A 9,628-nucleotide genomic window follows, 5' to 3' on the forward strand; every position below is an offset into this window, starting at 1 on the left:
AGAAGGGAAGAAAGTAGTGAGGATTGAGAAAGAAGGTAGGAAAAAAGAGGAAGGACTAGAGAAGAAAGAAAGAGGAGAGGAGAAGGAGAGGAAGGAGAGTAGGGGACGGCAGTCACTTGACATTGAGAAAAACTCCCCGTTGACATTGCTGAGGCTGACCAACACCTTTGGCTCCCAGAGGAATGGCACCTGTATAGGGATTCCTCATTGTCACCCACTCATAGAGTAGGTGTTATGGTCTCTTTCTACAGGGAAGAAAAAAAAGCAGCCTCACTATCTTAGCTGGTGTCCTGCTTTGTTTGTTTCTTCTCTAGAGGAGTCTCCAGAATATTGTAATAGGATGAAATTTCTTCTTCTTCTTCTTCTTCTTCTTCTTCTTCTTCTTCTTCTTCTTCTTCTTCTTCTTCTTCTTCTTCTTCTTCTCCTTCTTCTTCTTCTTCTTCCTTTTTCTTCTTCTTCTTCCTTTTTCTTCTTCTTCTTCTCCTTCTTCTTCTTCTTCTTCTTCTTCCTTTTTCTTCTTCTTCTTCCTTTTTCTTCTTCTTCTTCCTTTATCTTCTTCTTCTTTTTCTCCTTCTTCTTCTTCTTCTTCTTCTTCTTCTTCTTCTTCTTCCTCTTCATCATCATTTTCTCTGTTTTGTTGAAAGGTGATAAGAAAAAATATGCATGACTAATCATGTTCAACCACTGATAGTGGTTTGTCTTACAATCACCCACCACCACCTAATTCATATTTTCTTCTATTTAATATGTGAGGATCTTAGGGGAAACAGTTTCATAATGTTTTCCAGCAGTGAATCAACCAATGAACAGAACATAATTGCCAACAGAAAAGAATTGCTTTTGTGCTTACAGAACTACCACAGCACTTGACTGAAAGTGTTCCGTGTGTCACCCACAAGGCTGAGCAGTTCCATTTTATATTCACCTTTCATTTATGATGTTATGACAATTTAAGCCAGACAATCTCCCAGGTTCAGAGGCTACAAATATAAAACCATATGTCGATTGTTTGAGATATTTAAACTCTCCAAAAAGGGCCCCCAACAGAAATTAAATCTTTTTTTCTAATATACTTCTATAGTTGAATTGTATATTGCATTTACAGGGCATATTATATAATCGTGTATTTTTATGCTAAGATACTGACTATTTCATTCATTTTTCTTGTTTTTCAGGTTTTTATATCTTGAATTAATTCAGTTATAAAATGAATTTGGGAACATGACCAAACAAAATAGCAACTGTTCTAAAATGGTGCATTTGGCCGCTATAATGATGAAGTAAATTCTTATGCCACACAATAACTGTCTATTTAGCACAGACTTTGTAAAAGAAGTTTGGTTAAGAGGAGCATTTTCTATATGTGATATTTCTGATTCCCAGTCAAAGTGCTTCTATTTAAACTTAGACCAACTAACATGGTCAAATACTCCTAGGAAGCAATTTCCAGACCACAGGCCTGCAGCAACATTGGGCCTGTAGATCCCCCCCCCCAGAAAAGAAGAGAAAGTTAGTCATCATTAGCAAGGACCAGATAAAGGACAAGATAAAAATAGATGCTGGGCTCCTGTGGAATTTATTGTAGAAGGAAGGAATCTCATTCTAATAAATATTTCATTTAAAAATATTACTTATGAGACATGGTGCCATATAATGTTCAAGTTCTCAGCCTACTATCCTAAATGTCATGCAAATATAGAAACTCAAATTGAAATATTTATCTGCAATTTGACGGTCAACAGGCAAGTTTGGGCTAATGGAGTCATTTGCTGGCATGATGGGAGGAAGTGGTTCAGGGGATTTGGTTTATTATTTGCTTAGAACAATTTAGAAAAGATTTGGAGTCCTTTAAGCCCCAGTATTCTCCACCAACCACATTTCTCTTAGGAAATGGTACTCAAAGTGACTACATTTACTTTTAAGAAAGATGTTATCTGAAAACATAGAAAGTAATGAAGGACATTATAATTGGTTTGTCTGAAAAAAATGAGCAATTGGTGGGATTTTTGCCCAAAAAGAAATAGAAATTGTGTGGAATCATAAGAAGGAAAATAAGAAAATTAAGTCTCTTGGAAGAGGACAGTAGACATCCATACTTACATTCCCCGTTGCTCTTCTGTGACTCAAACTCACTGGCTCATTTACAAAACTCACTATCACTTTGAGAGTGTATGTTTATGGACCACATATGTTAAACCTGAAGAAGAGATTTGATTCATAACTTGGCCACTATATGCGATTTGGAACACAGATGTCCCAAATATGGAAGAAAGCTAAAAGAAGATGGGAGGGTTGAGGAGATGGAAAGAGGAGGAAGGAAAGGGGAAAGTAAAGTCAATAGAGGCATCATGACAGTAAGAACAGAACTCAAGAGTTCTTAGTTTGCAAGAAGCTGCAAGCGGATTCAAGGACGGTGCTTTTGAGGTATCAAGATTACAAGCAGCCTACTAGATGATGTTACCAGCACTGGGAAAGATGCACTCCTCATGAGATTAGGGTACTTTTCTATGGCCTCTAGGAGCCTAACTCTTATTCAGTATCTCAAGCTTTGATGCCGAAAGGCCCTGTCTCAACTTCCTTGCCTTGATCTTTGCCAGTTACCAGAACTTAGACACAACTATAAGCAAGGAGGATATTATTATTATTATGTCACACAGCCACAATTGAAACGGAGTGTTAGGTAAGCATCAGGAACAGTGGGGACCTCTCCTCCATGATACCAGAAGTACCAGTATGCAGAACTCCATTTGCATTTTCTCTGTTCCATATTCCACACTGCATCTTTTACTGGATGAAGGCCTTGAGCCCAAATGCTATTTGATCGATGCATGATTTAAAGTCTTAAAAGTTTTGTCCCATGGATAGAATCACCCATTAGAGAGACCGTAATCTAGGGTTTTCTAAAATGAAAGCTGTTCTGACACTGTCATGGTCTCACCACCAGATAGATACTCCTATTTCCCAGCCTGATTCACACATCTTGGACCACTCAGCTGTAATTTCTGGGGTCAACCTTATCAGTCTGTTGTCACAGTGCCTTGTGTCCTAGGGGTGAGTAGTTCAGGGTCAAAATAGAATCTGATCATATGACACATCATCTCACCCTTTCAGAGAAAACTGTCACTCAAAGGTGGAAAGAAGTTAGTCAATGTCTTTGAGCTGAATGAGGTTCTCAAACTGTTCCTCAAAATGGAGACCATATGTTCATTCCACATCACCCCTCGGCCTCCTGTTAATTTATATTCTGAACCATTCTAAAAAGAGTTTGAGGTTGTAAAGTTAATACGTGAATTCTAGTGTATAAATCAGCTCCCTGTGCATTCATGTGTTAGGAACAAATTCCATTGAGTTTAATCCTAATGATGAGCTTGCCTTCAGTGTCAAAGATCCAGACATCTCTCTCGTGAGGAATTTGCCAAAATGCCAAGTACCATAACACCATCTAAAGCAATCAGAGACCTTTCCCGAGTCTGGGAACCAGGATGGGAAAATGTGGCTTCCACAGGTGTATGTCTGTGTAACCAGGCACTGTGTTGGTAGTGCCACTTACAGACTGAGGTCCAGCTGTAATTATCCTCTGCTCTTTACAAGTTACCTTAAGGGCAAATTGAATTTAGTGATTAGACCTTATCTAAAAAGACAGACTTGCACCAGAGAGCTGTGGGAGCCAGTCTTTGGACACATCACTACCTTATCTTGCCCTAGTGCCATGCTGCCCCATTGCTACTGTAGAGAAGTGTTCTGAGGTTGCTCCAGTTCACCCAGTAGATCTTGATTTCATTTGCTTCACTGATACAATCAACCCTGCCTCCTAAACTCAAAGAATTTCTATCTGGGTCCTTTTAACGAAGAACTTTGAAATGTTCTGTTTTAGTGGGTCTGTTTTCCTGGCCTCCTATCTAGATTGTTATCCCCAGCATCCTGATTAATCCTGGCATCGCTCCCAGCAATGTGCATAGGTTGATTTCCCATCTATACCTCCAAAAGCAGTACTTGTATTTCACTAAAAGAATAGGAAATTACCCTCACATGGGGAAGTCTTCTTCACTTGGCTCAATATTTGTCGATTCGGCAGTGTTTGAGAATACACTTAATGAATTCAGAGCTGAGCAACAACATTTAGCAATTGGGATGGGTTTTTTTGTGTATTTTTAACATAAATATACTAACTATTAAGTGTGTTTTGTTCACTTCAACTTCCTAACTAATAGCTAATTGAGTCTCTCTCTTTCTCACCCCCACCTCCCCTATATGAATGCTCTATTTGCATGTACAACATGTACAACTGCTTGTCAGATGCGGGCATTGTAGATCTCATCACAGATGGTTGTGAGGCACCATGTGGTTGCTGGGAATTGAACTCAGGACCTCTGGAACAGTGCACAGTGCTCTTAACCACTGAGCCATCTCTCCAGTCACAGCAACTGTGATTTTAAACACGTTCCCCCAATCTATCTAAGCCTCAGTTTCTATTCTTTGCTAGGAAGAACGATCGAATCTACTCTGTGATGTCTAAGGGAATATATATTAGGCACATGGTATTGGTTTTGGTACAGAAGTAAGTTTTTAGAAAATAGTATCAATTGCTATTTATTAAAATTACTCTGATTATAAAAATGAGACAATGTAAACTGTTCTTTGTGTGGTAAAGTATAGGAGAACAGTTGTGCGTTCAGAGTAAATGGATTCTGGTTCCAGTTAGTTTCTATGGGTTTCCTGCATTCCAATTATTCCCTTTAAAATTAATATATTTCACAGCAGGCTGACCAGGTAATTTCTCTAGAATCTTGCTTTAATCTGGTTACACCCGGCTCAAAAGTCCTGAATGTATCCTCACTGGCATACAATTCAAACACAAATTACTCAACTTAAAGCAGCGTACTTCTATTCAAAAGACAGCAAAAGGGGCTGGGGAGATGACTCAGTCTATAAAGTACTTGTCACAAAAGCTTGGGGATCTGAGTTTGGTTCCCAGAAAAGCCACATTAAAAAGGCAGAGCATGACATGTGTTCATAGTCCCAGCACTGAGGAGGGAGAGACAAGCAGATCCCAAGACCCATGACCAGCCAGCCTAGCCTAACTGGGAAGCACCAGGCCAGGAAAAGAGCCTGTCTCAAAAAGCAACAGAAGGCTCCTGAGGAAAAATACTGACACTGTCCTCTGACCTTCCTGTGTTCCTACATATACATATATGCACACGTGCATCCATATATGCAACATACATACATACACCCTAGAAATACTGACTGTAAAGAGTGTAGCCTAGGGCTTAAGATATAATTTGACACACTGGGTCTTGTTTTGTCCCTTTTTCCTGTAAGTATTGCCCAGTTCAGTGACAGTTCCCTACACATCAATGTTTCCTCACCTTTCTGGTATTTCTCACCTCCAACTGTCTTAGGGTTTTCATTGCTGTAAAGAGACACGGTGACCAAGGCAACGCCTATAAAGGGCAACATTTAATTGGGGACTGGCTTACAGGTTCTATGGTTCAATCCAAGGAAGCTTGGCAGCATTCAGACAGGCATGGCACTGGGGGAACTGAGAGTTCCCCATCTTATTCCACAGACAAACAGGAGAGGACTGGCTCATGGCAGCTAGGAGGAGGGTCTTCTGGGGGGCAATTGGACCATGTCACCATGGTTTACAGAAGAGCAGGTAAAGTTGAAGGTTCAAAACATTAGGAAATGACATAATTAGAAATGGTAGGCAATTTAACCAGTTCCTAGCCAGGCTCCACCTGTCCTGGAGCAAACTAACCGTGATACCTCTCTAAGAGTACTATCACAACCAGTCACATAGCACAAAAACCTAGAGTTCTTTATGCTAATGGGATATCTAGATAGGTCAAGAGTGTTTAGCCAATGAACTTCCCTTCCTGGGCATCACTTCCTGCAAAAGATATTTAATTCCTAGTTCACCCTGAGAAAGACACATGTGCTCTCCTCCACCATGAATAAAGCAGTTTTGACAAGCAAGTACCTTCTCCTTCATCAAGGATCATGGGGGAAGGAACAGAATGAGTGGGGAAGAGGTATTTGGCTCTGTGCTTCTCTTCCAGCCCCCTCAGTACTTCAGCACTCACTGGAAACCAAACCAGATTCCGCCCTCCTTTGTTGGCTTGGCCATGCCCTTTCTGCCTGGCTCGCAGGGGAAGCTCAGAGGGACCCAGTGACATCTGAGAAAACAGGAGATTGAGAACCACAGCATCTGTCTCAGACCCCACTGATTCTCACCCAAGGGAACACAGGGTGAGGCCCCTGTCTTGAACTGCATTTTGCCTTCCCTGGGTGGCATTTTGGTGCTCCAGCATCACAGGACCTAAGCAGATACGCAGCTGGACATCAGTGACACACTTCTTCCAACAAGGCCACACCTCCTAATAGTGCTACTCCCTGGGACAAGAATATTCAAACCATCATATCATCCACCATTATCTCTTCTGTCAAAATCTGGCATTTCATCCAAATCCAACTCAAATGTTAACACACCCATAGCTCTTAGTTTGCAATTCCCACTGGAGGTAATTCTTTTCTTTTCTTTTTTTCTGGATACTTTGTTTTTACTCTCTGGTTATTTTGTTGTACTCTCCTGGGTCTCTATAAATATTCCATACTGCTTTTGAAATACAGCTAAATGATTTTCTGTAGGAACGATGATCCTTAAAGGCCAACACGTATCCAAGCTTAGGAACTGACTCAGACTTAGATGAATGAAAGAAAACCATGGGCTCCAAAGTCCAGCAGACACAAATTCAAGTCTTATCTCTGAGATTTCATCACTGATTAACATCAGTGAGAAGACCACTTACAAAGATTGTTACTACCCATCTTCTAAAGACTTTCTTCGATAGATAATAAGTAGCAGGAAAATTCCACCTCCTGGCCAACTGGGTGTTCCAAGCAAATGACAAGCCTTCTTTTGTTAAGGGATCTGGGAAAGTATTTTGTCTATGCTGAAAGCCCACACAGGCTACCTGTTACCTGAACGTCAATGTCAGTCAAGGCTGACTCTCAACCTCAAGGAGTCATTTTGCCTTGAGAAACTCAGTCAGTTTCTTCCTAAAGAAATGCATTGTATTCAGAAAGCCCACAACCCAAATGGGAAGTTCTTTTGTCTCAGTTCTCATAGATAGACACATTTCTGTGAGAAAGTGAGCTCTGCTTTGCTTTAAAAATGAGCTGGGCCGGTCTGCGCTTGCGCGGGCGTGGGCTCACTCGCCCACAGTCCTGCGGGTGGACACCGGGGGCCGTGGGATATGCACTTATCAAAATTGACTTCAGAAGAGAGAAGGCTAACGATGGAAAACACTGGGAAAGTGACCGGAAAGCTGTCCTCCTCGGTGCCAGGCCCAGTTGATGTCACAGGCTAAGTCTTCCCCAGAGAGGAGCAGCTGGAAGCACCATGATGGGCTCAGAAGCTCATGACAAGAGGCCTCCAATGTTGACCTCATCAAACCAGGACTTGTCACCTCACCTTGCGGACGTGGGGGAAATAAAGCATTACTTCTGTGGCTGCTGCGCAGCTTTCAACAACCTGGCAATCACATACCCCGTTCAGAAGAGCCTCTTCCAGCAGCAGCTATACGGCATCAAAACCCGGGACGCCATCCTGCAGTTGAGGAAGCATGGGTTCTGCAACTTGTGTGGAGGAATCCTCCCTGGACTGATGCATAAGACGACCACGCTGGCACTTATGTTTGGTCTGTATGAGGATCTGTCACGCCTGCTCCGCAAGCACGTGAGCAGCGCTCCTGAGTTTGCCACCCGAATGTGGCAGTGCTGCTTGCCAGGACAACAGAAGCCATTCTCACCCCATTGGAAAGGGTTCAGACTTTGCTTCAGGACCACAAGCATCATGATAAGTTCACAAACACCAGGCCTTCTGGGCGCTCAGATGCCATGTGGTTGCAGAGTATTACCGAGGCTTGGTGCCCATCCATTTCCGAAAATGGTCTCAGCAATGTCCATTTTTTGGCCTTCAAGGTCCCATTAAGGAGCATCTGCCTACTCCCACTACACATTGTACACATCTGGTCAACGACTTCATCTGTGGAGGTGTGCTGGGAGCCATGCTGTGGTTATTAAGCTTCCTGGTGTTGTAAAAGCTCGAATACAGTCTCAAATTGGTAAGCCATTCCAGTCTCTCCCCATGGTTTTCAAGACAGTCTGGATAGAATGGGACAGGAAACGGATCGATCTTTTCAGAGGTGCACATCTGAATTACCATCTCCTGGGGAATAATCAATGCAACTTATGAGTTTTTGTTAAAGACTGTATGATAAGGTCACTACCTGAGATGTTATTGTCAACTAAGTAGACCTAAGGAGAATGCAATTTGGCTTTGTTCCTGATTGGCTTAAATACAGGTGGTGTCATTAAGACCAAGCCCTAATTACAGACAAAGCCTCGACGAACAGTACAGATTTCAGTGGGCAGGGGTCAGGGTTAGGGTTTGGTCATTTCTCCAGAGCTTCAGGCTGTTGCCTGGGAACCAGCCTGTACCTGATGACCTTTGAGGGTAGCTGTCCGCGGAGATAGATCTCTTCCCCCCGGAAGGGTTGCTAGGCCTTCTGTGTGGAAACTGTGGCGTTGGCAGGCAGAGCACATGCTCCTAACCCAGGGCTTCTCAGGCTCACTCTCACCTCATGTATTTCGTCTCTGCTTGTAGGAGGGTAATCGTTATTGAACCTGAGCTCTGCATGGAGGACTGGAGCAGAGGTGGCGCTCAGTGCCATGGCTGTGGCTCCATGATGAATTGTTGGGGTTAGCTTTGAAATGACGTGCTGTTAAGATAGCCATTCTCCAAACTATTTCTGTTCAGATTTGATAGAGTTGAGCAGCTAGTGAAAGCTTCCGTTTTGCTATTTAGCTTTGAACATTTTCAGTTTAATTCTGAATATGACTTTAAGCCCTTCCAGAATGTCCTTGTGCTGTTTTTACTGAATGCATTGCCAAAAGATCGGGTGCCCTAGTCAACATATTGTGTGCTTCACTGCTGTAAGCGGTTCACCACAAGCTCTACTGTTTTGCTTGACTTGTTTGTGCTACTGGTGTGGACACAGCCGGCCAGTGGGGACGCTGTCCCTTGTGAGTAGTAACTGTTGTGTCTGTCCTGTCCTCTGGTACTAGACTTTAAAAAAATAAACACTTCCATACAGTCTTATTTTGGGGAAAAAATGAGCTGGGCCATCATCTGAGGAAGAAGAGTTTGATATCTCACTCTGTAATGGATGAGCACAAGACTAGGCTACTTGTCTAAATATTTCAAACCTAGTTAATGACACAGAAAGGGGCCTGGTATAGCAGTAGGGCATTCAGTGTTAGTTTTGCATCCCGTGTTGCCTTTCCACCTAATCTCATTTAATGCCCTGTTCACTATGACTTTAAACTCATTTCATTGGGAAGTTGCTTTTGCTTTTGAACCAGAGGATGGGAAATGTACAACGAAGGCAGTAAAATATGTACTCATTGTGCAGACGGTAAGGTTGTATATTGTTCTGTAGTAGAATCAATTTGCTTAACGCGTCCAAGCCTTAAAAATAAAATCTCTTCACAGCAGATAAGACGCAGGTACTGCTTTTCTTGTAGAGAGAAAACTGGAGTACAGTTAGATGAAAGCTACGTC

The 9,628-nt window shown here is 42.3% G+C and overlaps 1 pseudogene; it reads left to right on the plus strand.

The window, feature by feature from the left end:
• The first annotated feature begins 7,284 nt into the window (after positions 1–7,284).
• Positions 7,285–8,282, plus strand: Slc25a53-ps1 (solute carrier family 25, member 53, pseudogene 1; annotated as a pseudogene).
• Positions 8,283–9,628: the final 1,346 nt, after the last annotated feature.

The sequence above is a fragment of the Rattus norvegicus genome, chromosome 1 (genome assembly GCF_036323735.1).
Source record: "Rattus norvegicus strain BN/NHsdMcwi chromosome 1, GRCr8, whole genome shotgun sequence".
Lineage (NCBI taxonomy): Eukaryota > Metazoa > Chordata > Mammalia > Rodentia > Muridae > Rattus > Rattus norvegicus.